Consider the following 12067-nt stretch of genomic DNA (forward strand, 5'->3'; position numbering starts at 1 on the left):
GCCTATTCATAAGGTCTAGGATATTTATTATCTCCTCCATTGTTGGTTATACTAAATTTATTACAGTTAACAATTAATGCAGTAATAATCTATATTTAATTATTTATTCTATTAGTAGCAATTACCTAAGCCTAGTAAACTAGAATAGTTATTTCTTAAAGGTATTTGAAAATATGTATAATTTAGTAACATAGAACTATTTAACTTAAACTATCTTATAATAGCTATATATCAGCATAACAATTAATAATAAATGCGGACAAAGCTCGGTTTACCTATACTTTCTATTATAGAATAGAACAAAATAAGTTATTTCTCGATGAGAAAGTTTATTGGATCGAGGATAAACCAATTCGCGCAATGCGCATGCGATACTAACTTATAAAAATTACTGCGCAGCCAGAACTAAAAATTAATCTTACTATCCCAGGGGGGAGGTCAAGTAGATACTATTGCACTTGACGCGCATCCCCTGTCATAAGTATACATCAACTGCGCAGCGAATGAAAAACGCATTTCCGGTCTTCAGTTTACAGCTCGATAGCGATTGGTAATCACTACAAGGTGACTCACGCACGCGAGTTACGCTTGCTTCTGACAGAAATTATCAAAAACAAATATTCTGTAATTAACAACAATTAGAACTCATAACAATGCATAAACATTAGTAACAATGTATAAGAATAATATGAAAATGTAACTACATGCTATTACTGATAATATTAATATTATATTGATGAACAGATATATTATTAACTAAAAATTATTATTAACTAATTATCATCCATTGTTAAGTAATTTAGACAATGTTCAAGCAATAATTACATTCTTATTCGGCTTAACCGAATTAACTTGGACACCTTTCATGTGTATAGGAGCCTAAGCTTTTCGTCTAGTAATATTTTCTAAGTCGCTCATCTATACTCTGCATAGTATCTGGCCAGCTGTCACAATATACACACCGCGTGTTTAAGAATCGCTTATATTTTTACTTATATTTAGACAACAGCATTCCAGAGGGAAATTAGTAATTGTTTACCCTTTTACAGATGCAGGTTAACAAGCATACCAGATGACAATAAGGACGGCAACGTCCAACACACGTGTGATTGAGGTTGAACGATCCGATGTCTTTACATTAATTACTGTGGGTAAATCCGCTCAATATTCACAAGGAAGAGCATATTATTCTTCTTAGATCGCAACACAGGTATTGATGTATCGAATAATGTATCAAGTAGGTACTAATGTATTCATAACCTATACTTGTACCAAAAGAGGTACATACTAACGCCATTCCAATTAATAGATAGAAATTATACAATACATTTTATCAGGTTGTCGTTCCCTGTTTATAGGCTAAGAAGATTTCCGTTGTTATATTAAGAATTTAACTACTACCACAACGTATACGATACACCTCGTACGTGCGTATATAAGATCGAGATCGTCCAATCTGCATATGTAATTATCAATAAAAGGGGTAAGCAAGGTGAATCCATACAAATTAACAATGCATTAGATTCATTTACTTGTAATATCCGTATAATTATACAGTAAAGTCACTAGACTGTTTTAGTATAAGAAAACATACTCGTAGATGTTTCTTAAGTAAGAATACTTTCAATTTTAGATATTATATCCGTGGGTTATACTCTCAACAATACAGAGCAACTGCTCGCAGCTCATCTGACGTGGCAAAAGGATGTCACGATAATTCACCTGTCTTACATCTGTCGCAATCATTCAATGGAACAACAGCAACCATATACCGATTACATGGTACACTTCATGCTGTATCTATTTATAGTTTATATCCTCATAAATTCAGGTTCTATATTCAACTGCGATAAGCATACATTCATATAAACATATATTTATACATCTATACGAAGTTCCAATTTAAACATAAAAATGATTATACCGGGAGTGCAACAGATGCAACTACAGGCGTAGATGTACATCCGTTTTAATATTATAATTATAACAAAAGAGAAAGAAGCAATGTTCAAGCAACTCGATATTAAAATATCTTCTGAGTAATACTATTTACGAACCAATAGTGTGTTATTCAGTAATATTATATTAGTAATATTATATTTAATACTATTTAATAGTATTATATTCAGTCTTATAAATTCAATTTCTGACTCAGTTACTATCAAACGTATATTAATGTCAGTGTGTAATTGCACAAGGTTCCAAATATCATTATACCAGTGAGACAGTAGATACAACTATTCAGCACAGCCGTACCTGCGCCTCACAAATCACAATTATATTCTTCTTTAGCACAATATTAATAACATCCAATTAATGTCACTTATAATTGTATGTCAATTTAACTCCAAATAATAACGCTTTCTATTTTTAGGTATTATACCTTTAAGGCAATACACTCAACAGTTCAATGCACCTGCTTGCAGCAGAACCGTGACAAGATGAATGTCAGTAGCTTGCATCAAGCTCTCGTGCAATAGAAGAACAACAACCAAATATTATTTATATAACTCCAACATTATGTAAAGTGTCCATATAATTTAAATCTTTAAGGATTCAATCTCTGCACTTAATAAGTATAATTACATATCAATATCAATGCATATTCATACACAGTTCTAATTTAAGTATTATCATCCGGTGAAGTAATAAATACACTGTTCAAAGCAGATATACATGCGTTTCATGAATTATGTCATAGAAACATAGAAAGCAGCAATCTACCCTAATTCAGTATTCAGTAACATCAATTAGTGCTATTTATAGTTCATGTTAGTTAGTATTACTATATTAAACAATATTATATTTGATATTGTGTTTCTTTTAGGTATACACCATATAACTATACTCTCCTCAGTACGATGCACCCTTGCGCAGCTTGCCAATAGCAACGAGCAAGTGACACAGCAATACACAGTGAACACAAGGCAACAACCAAGTATCACCTACGTGATTCATTCAACACAAATGCATCCGTTTCATGAATTATAATAATTATTACGGAAAGAAGAGGAAACCTGAATTATATCTGCATCCTAGCATGTAGTACAGCAGTACAAAACTGCTATACAATTAGCTAATCTATTAATATATCTAGAATCTTAACTAAGTTCCTTATCATTAATTATACTATTTTCTATTGAATTAAGATTAAGAGCTCGCTATTGCGACATAAATTATACAACTCACTTGCTCACAGATTGAGTCAAAATCAACTATTCTGCGTGTGATACTATCCGTAAAGTGGTACAAAATGTATCTATACTATTAATTATAATCAATTAGATTCAAATTAATTCATAATTTAAGTATATGTTCTTAAATGTTTCAACTACACCACTTTCTATTTATCTTTTAGATATGCTACCATATAATTGTACGCTAATCAGTACAGTGCATCTTGTGCAGCTCCCAACAGCAACAAGCGAGTGTCGCAGTAGTTCACAGGGAACAGCGAGGCAACAACAGCCAAGTATCACCTACGTGATTTTTACAACACAAGTGCATCCGTTTCATGGATTATATCACAGGAATCTATCATTCATTAGTTGAGATATAATGAAAACTTATGTTATATAACCATTAACGGTTAAATATTCAACAAAATAACTCAATTATTAATTAGCTAGTTAGCAGTAACAATACTATAATTTCAATTTAAAACAACACTATGCTAATGATTTATGTGCAATTTACACTAAGTATATATTGCTTACTTGAAAACCTTAGAGTTAAGGGAATGATAAATCACAAATCGATTTCCTTCGGCTTATTTACAAGTTATTGTAGTCCTCTTTTCTGGGGCAACAATACTAGCAAGGCAGAACAATTACAGTCTATTTATTCCCAGATTATATCTGCCTTCTAACATGTAGTACAGCAGTACGGAGTTGCTATACAATTAGCCAACTTATTAAGACATCAAAAATATCTTGACTGAATTCTTTATCATTAATTACACTATTTTCTGTTGTATCTAAGATTAAGAACTCGCTACTGTAACATATATTATACGACTCACTTCCTCACAGATAGAATCAGATCAACTATTCTGCATATGATACTATCAATAAAATAGTACAGAATGTATCTAAACTAATTGTAATCAATTAGGTTCAGACTAATTCAAAATTTAAGTACGTGTTCATTAATGTTTCCAAACTAAACTACTTTCTGTTTGTCTTTTAGGTATACACCATATAACTATACTCTCATCAGTGCGGAGCACCCTTGCGCAGCTCGCCAATAGCAGCGAGCAAATATCCCAGCAATTCACAGGGAGCACAGGGCGATAACAGCCAAGTATCACCTACGTGATTGATTCAACGCAAGTGCATCACTCAAACAAGTATTCACACGTGGGTGTTAGTTCTAGCAGAATCATAATTGCCTCTCTACTGTTATTTTAGTAAATTTAAATGATTAGTAATAGAGGCAGTGTATACGCCTTCTTACTTAAGACAACAAAATGATAATACTTATTTCCTTATTGCAAGGATCTATCATTCATTAATTGAAAATGAATTACATTGAATTAAAATTAAAATTGAAATCGAAATAACTAATAAAGGAAAAGAAACACCATTTCATAACCATCAGAGTTATACATACAACAAATAAATGATTATTAGTTAATTAATTAGCATTAGTGCTATAACTCATAAACTAAAGTGACACTATACTAGACTATACCAATGTGGTTGCTATACTATCTAAGTTAATATATAATACTTGAATATCTTAGAATTAGAAGGGTGACAGGTCACGCAACGTCACGCTGCAAGTCAATTTCCTTGACTTGCTTTACTACCTATTATAATCATCATTTCTGAAGCGATTATGCTATTAGATTCTAATAATAAGATCTATTTATTCCTAAACTATATTTACTTTCTAATATAGTACAACAGTGCGGAGTTACTATGCATTTAGCTAATCTATGTAATTCCTAGAATAGCTTAACTAAGTTCCTTGACACTACTTATAAACTACTACTATTTACCCGTAGTTTTATTTATACAACAGTAATTGTCTATTACGTAATACTGCGATTATTCATATAGCTTTATAATGTTTAATTTCATTTAACAATAAGTCTTGCGTACGTAGAGTAAACTCTCTATATTCTATGACAACATACAACTAATCCAACTGGTTGCACAACTCCTGTGTACACGTACACCAAGGAGGGCCACGCGCGAAAATTGTTATTATTATCAGTCACGAACAATTGTCTTTCATCAATTAGTTATATATTATTGGATAGTGGTATAAAGTGTATATTCCTATACACCATCCACCATCGAGACTCGCAGGCTTGTCTGCATTATTATTTGACTAGAAACAAGATCTTCATTGCCAGATTTACATACAATAACGGCGCAGAACACAACATCAACCATAGAACATTAATAAAAATGCATGGGATGCCGTTTCTTTATTAATAATAATATAAATATTATAGCACGCCCACATTTCATATATATCACTCCAGAGAGCCTCGACTCCAAGTTCATTCATACATTATTTTCAAATTGAAGATGTTGATGTGCTAATTATCAAGTAATAATCAAATGTTTCAAATACGTTATATGGTCCAAACCGTCTGATTAATTTAATTGTCAATAGTTTGACAGACTACATTGATGAGGTTAAAGTGTAACATAAATGTATCTTAGGTGTACAACACAGACGGCACACTACCAACCTAAAGTTGAACACGCGCGCACTGCGCACATACGACAATCTGTCCACTGCGCGTCTGCTTGATGATGACGTATTAAGCACCCAATCGTACCACCACTGATTTGAACACGCGCGCATTGCGCACAACTCAGAAAGATACTGACTGCGCAGCCCGCACTAAATATACACTTTACTGTACTTTACAGTTAACCGTATAAATAATTATTAATTACGATTTAAACTGCACGGTATGCAACTATTATCCAACAGTTTATCACATATCACACATATCACAGTACTCCAAACTGCGAAAGAAGTCTTTAGGAAAGCAAAATCAAGCAATCCAGCACTATCACACGAGGAAGAAGGACAGAGCTACCCAATGTTAATTGTCACTTTAAAACACTGTAAAGCATCAATCAGCGATTTCCTTTCGCAAATGAGTGCTTAATTAGTCGCCACACTAAATAAACTAAAGTCAAAATAGCGTACTTGTACCTTCAATGATATATTACACGCAATGAGGTGCCACGTGGATGTCACTAGGGACGGGAGAGTCTGACCACAGAAAATTGTTAATAATTAGCATTAACAGCGTCACACAATGACACCCACACAATATATGATGCACTAATTTTCACTTTTTCGAAAGTAGGGTTTAAATGATTCCCCACGTCACGAAACGTCGAAAAAACTCGTTTTCAAATTTTCCCCCACTAAATCGACATTTAGTGGGAGATAGTCTCATTTCACTCTCAACCTAACCTAACCTAACCTAACCTAACCTAACCTAACCTAACCTAACCTAACCTAACCTAACCTAACCTAACCTAACCTAACCTAACCTGACCAATCCTGACCAATCCTGACCAATCCTGACCAATCCTGACCAATCCTGACCAATCCTGACCAATCCTGACCAATCCTGACCAATCCACGTTAGAAGGCTGGCGCGCACGAGCGAAGACTTCCAATCACGTGCGAAGAGTATCACGCATTCGCGAAGACTCCCAATCAATCACGTGCGAAGACAGCCGCGCATGAGCGTAGAATTCCAATCAGGTGCGAAGACTGCAGCGCATGCGGGAAGGCTCCTAATGACGCGCGAAAGCTATCACGCATGCGCGAAGACTCCCAATCACTTTCGAAAACTGCCGCGCATGCGAGAAGACTCTCAATGACGCGAGAAAGCTGCCACTCATGCGCGAAGACTCTCAATCACGTTCGAAGACTGCCGCGCATGCGAGAAGACTCCCGATGACGCGCGAAGGCTATCACGTATGCGCGAAGACTCCCAATTACGTGCGAAGACTGCCGCGCATGCGAGAAGACTCCGAATGACTCGCGAAGACTGACGCCCATGCGAGAAGACTCCCAATCACGTGAGAAGACTGCCGCGCATGCGAGAAGACTCCGAATGACTCGCGAGGAATGCCGCGTATGCGAGAAGACTCCCAATCACGTGCGAAGACTGCCGCGCATGCGAGAAGACTCCCAATGACGCGCGAAGACTGCCGCGCATACGAGAAGACTCCCAATCACGTGCGAATACTGCCGAACATGCGAGAGGACTCCCAATGACGCGAGACAGCTGCAACGCACGCGCGAAGACTCCCAATCACGTGCGAAGACTGCCGCGCATGCGACAAGCCTCCCAATCACGTGCGAAGACTGCCGCGCATGCGAGAAGACTCCCAATAACGCGCAACAGCTGCCACGCACGCGCGAAGACTCCCAATGACGCGCGAAGGCTATCACGTATGCGCGAAGACTCCCAATCACGTACTAAGACTGCCGCGCATGCGAGAAGACTCCCAATCACATGCGATGACTGCCGCGCTTGCGAGAAGACTCCCAATCACGTGCGAAGGCTATCCCGTATGCGCGAAGACTCCCAATCACGTGCGAAGACTGCCGCGCATGCGAGAAGACTCCCAATCACGTGCGAAGACTGCCGCGCAAGCGAGAAGACTCCCAATGACGCGCGAAGGCTATCCCGTATGCGCGAAGACTCCCAATCATGTGCGAAGACTGCCGCGCATGCGAGAAGACTCCCAATCACGTGCGAAGACTGCCGCGCATGCGACAAGCCTCCCAATCACGTGCGAAGGCTGCCGCGCATTCAAGAAGACTCTCAATGACGCGCGAAAGCTGCCACTCATGCGCGAAGACTCCCAATCACGTTCGAAGACTGCCGCTCATGCGAGAAGACTCCCAATGATGCGCGAAGACTGCCGCGCTTACGAGAAGACTCCCAATCACATGCGAAGACTGCCGCGCATGCGAAAAGACTCCTAATCACCTGCGAAGACTGCCGCGCTTGCGAGAAGACTCCCAATCACGTGCGAAGACTGCCGCGCATGCGAGAAGACTCCCAATGACGCGCGACAGCTGCCACGCACGCGCGAAGACTCCCAATCACGTACTAAGACTGCCGCGCATGCGACAAGCCTCCTAATGACGCGCGAAGACTGACGCGAATGCGAGAAGTCTCCCAATCACGTGCAAAGACTGCCGCGCATGCGAGAAGACTCCCAATCACGTGCGAAGACTGCCGCGCATGCGAGAAGACTCCCAATGACGCGCAAAGGCTATCACGTATGCGCGAAGACTTCCAATCACATGCGGAGACTGCCGCGTATGCGAGAAGACTCCCAATGACGCGCGAAGACTGCCGCGCATGCGAGAAGACTCCCAATGACGCGCGAAGGCTATCCCGTATGCGCGAAAACTCCCAATCACGTGCGGAGCCTGCCGCGCATGCGACAAGCCTCCCAATCACGTGCGATGACTGCCGCGCATGCGAGAAGACTCCCAATGACGCGCGAAGGCTATCCCGTATGCGCAAAGACTCCCAATCACGTTCGAAGACTGCCGGGCATGCAAGAAGACTCCCAATGACGCGCGAAGGCTATCACGTATGCGCGAAAACTCCCAATCACCTGCGAAGAATGCCGCGCATGCGAGAAGACTCCCAATCACCTGCGAAGACTGCCGCGCATGCGAGAAGACTCCCAATGACGCGCGAAGGCTATCCCGTATGCGCGAAAACTCCCAATCACGTGCGGAGCCTGCCGCGCATGCGACAAGCCTCCCAATCACGTGCGATGACTGCCGCGCATGCGAGAAGACTCCCAATGACGCGCGAAGGCTATCCCGTATGCGCAAAGACTCCCAATCACGTTCGAAGACTGCCGGGCATGCAAGAAGACTCCCAATGACGCGCGAAGGCTATCACGTATGCGCGAAAACTCCCAATCACCTGCGAAGAATGCCGCGCATGCGAGAAGACTCCCAATCACCTGCGAAGACTGCCGCGCATGCGAGAAGACTCCCAATGACGCGCGAAGGCTATCCCGTATGCGCAAAGACTCCCAATCACGTGCGAAGACTGCCGCGCATGCGACAAGCCTCCCAATCACGTGCGAAGACTTCCGCGCATGCGAGAAGACTCCAAATGACGCGCGAAGGCTATCCCGTATGCGCGAAGACTCCCAATCACATGCGAAGACTGCCGCGCATGCGAGATGACTAACAATGATGCGCGAAGACTGCCGCGCTTGCGAGAAGACTCCCAATCACATGCGAAGACTGCCGCGCAAGCGAGAAGACTCCCAATCACGTGCGAAGACTGCCGCGCATGCGAGAAGACTCCCAATCACGTGCGAAGACTGCCGCGCATGCGAAAAGACTCCCAATGACGCGCGAAGGCTATCACGTATGGGCGAAGACTCCCAATCACATGCGAAGACTGCCGCGCATGCGAGAAGACTCCCAATGATGCGCGAAGACTGCCGCGCTTGCGAGAAGACTCCCAATCACATGCAAAGACTGCCGCGCATGCGAGAAGTCTCCCATTCACGTGCGAAGACTGCCGCGCATGCGACAAGCCTCCCAATCACGTGCGAAGACTGCCGCGCATGCGAGAAGACTCCCAATCACGTGCGAAGACTGCCGCGCATGCGAGTAGACTCCCAATGACGCGCGAAGACTGCCGCCCATGCGAGAAGACTCCCAATGACGCGCGACAGCTGCCACGCACGCGCGAAGACACCCAATCACGTGCGAAGACTGCCGCGCATGCGAGAAGACTCCCAATCACGTGCGAAAACTGCCGCGCATGCGCGAAGACTCCCAATGTCGCGCGAAGACTGCGGCGCATGCGAGAAGACTCCCAATCACATGCGAAGACTGCCGCGCATGCGAGAAGACTCCCAATAACATGCAAAGACTGCCGCGCATGCGAGAAGACTCCCAATCACGTGCGAAGACTGCCGCGCATGCGACAAGCCTCCCAATCACGTGCGAAGACTGCCGCGCATGCGAGAAGCCTCCCAATCACGTGCGAAGACTGCCGCGCATGCGAGAAGACTCCCAATCACGTGCGAAGACTGCCGCGCATGCGAGAAGACTCCCAATGACCCGCGAAGACTGCCGCGCTTGCGAGAAGACTCCCAATCACATGCAAAGACTGCCGCGCATGCGAGAAGACTCCCAATCACGTGCGAAGATTGCCGCGCATGCGAAAAGACTCCTAATCACCTGCGAAGACTGCCGCGCTTGCGAGAAGACTCCCAATCACGTGCGAAGACTGCCGCGCATGCGAGAAGACTCCCAATGACGCGCGACAGCTGCCACGCACGCGCGAAGACTCCCAATCACGTACTAAGACTGCCGCGCATGCGACAAGCCTCCTAATGACGCGCGAAGACTGACGCGAATGCGAGAAGTCTCCCAATCACGTGCAAAGACTGCCGCGCATGCGACAAACCTCCCAATCACGTGCGAAGACTGCCGCGCATGCGAGAAGACTCCCAATGACGCGCGAAGGCTATCCCGTATGCGCGAAGACTCCCAATCACATGCGAAGACTGCCGCGCATGCGAGATGACTCACAATGATGCGCGAAGACTGCCGCGCTTGCGAGAAGACTCCCAATCACGTGCGAAGACTGCCGCGCATGCGAAAAGACTCCTAATCACCTGCGAAGACTGCCGCGCTTGCGAGAAGACTCCCAATCACGTGCGAAGACTGCCGCGCATGCGAGAAGACTCCCAATGACGCGCGACAGCTGCCACGCACGCGCGAAGACTCCCAATCACGTACTAAGACTGCCGCGCATGCGACAAGCCTCCTAATGACGCGCGAAGACTGACGCGAATGCGAGAAGCCTCCCAATCACGTGCAAAGACTGCCGCGCATGCGACAAACCTCCCAATCACGTGCGAAGACTGCCGCGCATGCGAGAAGACTCCCAATGACGCGCGAAGGATATCCCGTATGCGCGAAGACTCCCAATCACGTGCGAAGACTTCCGCGCATGCGAAAAGACTCCCAATGACGCGCGAAGGCTAACCCGTATGAGCGAAGACTCCCAATCACGTGCGAAGACTGTCGCAAATGCGAGAAGACTCCCAATCACGTGCGAAATCTGCCGCGCATGCGACAAGCCTCCCAATCACGTGCGAAGACTGCCGCGCATGCAAGAAGACTCCCAATCACGTGCGAAGACTGCCGCGCATGCGAGAAGACTCCCAATGATGCGCGAAGACTGCCGCGCATGCGAGAAGACTCCCAATCACGTGCGAAGACTGCCGCGCATGCGACAAGCCTCCCAATCACGTGCGAAGACTGCCGCGCATGCGAAAAGACTCCCAATGACGCGCGAAGGCTATCACGTATGGGCGAAGACTCCCAATCACATGCGAAGACTGCCGCGCATGCGAGAAGACTCCCAATGATGCGCGAAGACTGCCGCGCTTGCGAGAAGACTCCCAATCACATGCAAAGACTGCCGCGCATGCGAGAAGTCTCCCATTCACGTGCGAAGACTGCCGCGCATGCGACAAGCCTCCCAATCACGTGCGAAGACTGCCGCGCATGCGAGAAGACTCCCAATCACGTGCGAAGACTGCCGCGCATGCGAGAAGACTCCCAATGACGCGCGAAAGACTGCCGCCCATGCGAGAAGACTCCCAATGACGCGCGACAGCTGCCACGCACGCGCGAAGACACCCAATCACGTGCGAAGACTGCCGCGCATGCGAGAAGACTCCCAATCACGTGCGAAAACTGCCGCGCATGCGCGAAGACTCCCAATGTCGCGCGAAGACTGCGGCGCATGCGAGAAGACTCCCAATCACATGCGAAGACTGCCGCGCATGCGAGAAGACTCCCAATAACATGCAAAGACTGCCACGCATGCGAGAAGACTCCCAATCACGTGCGAAGACTGCCGCGCATGCGACAAGCCTCCCAATCACGTGCGAAGACTGCCGCGCATGCGAGAAGCCTCCCAATCACGTGCGAAGACTGCCGCGCATGCGAGAAGACTCCCAATCACGTGCGAAGACTGCCGCGCATGCGAGAAGACTCCCAATGA

General features: G+C 44.7%; 1 long non-coding RNA gene across 1 annotated transcript; it reads left to right on the forward strand.

The window, feature by feature from the left end:
• The first annotated feature begins 809 nt into the window (after positions 1 to 809).
• Positions 810 to 5202, forward strand: LOC105256047. Its single transcript, XR_003122572.1, has 5 exons — positions 810 to 1210; positions 1359 to 1483; positions 1634 to 1782; positions 2375 to 3547; positions 4189 to 5202. It is a non-coding gene; the product is annotated as an uncharacterized LOC105256047 (long non-coding RNA).
• Positions 5203 to 12067: the final 6865 nt, after the last annotated feature.

This window comes from Camponotus floridanus, unplaced genomic scaffold, assembly GCF_003227725.1.
Source record: "Camponotus floridanus strain SB8 unplaced genomic scaffold, Cflo_v7.5 scaffold17, whole genome shotgun sequence".
NCBI lineage: Eukaryota > Metazoa > Arthropoda > Insecta > Hymenoptera > Formicidae > Camponotus > Camponotus floridanus.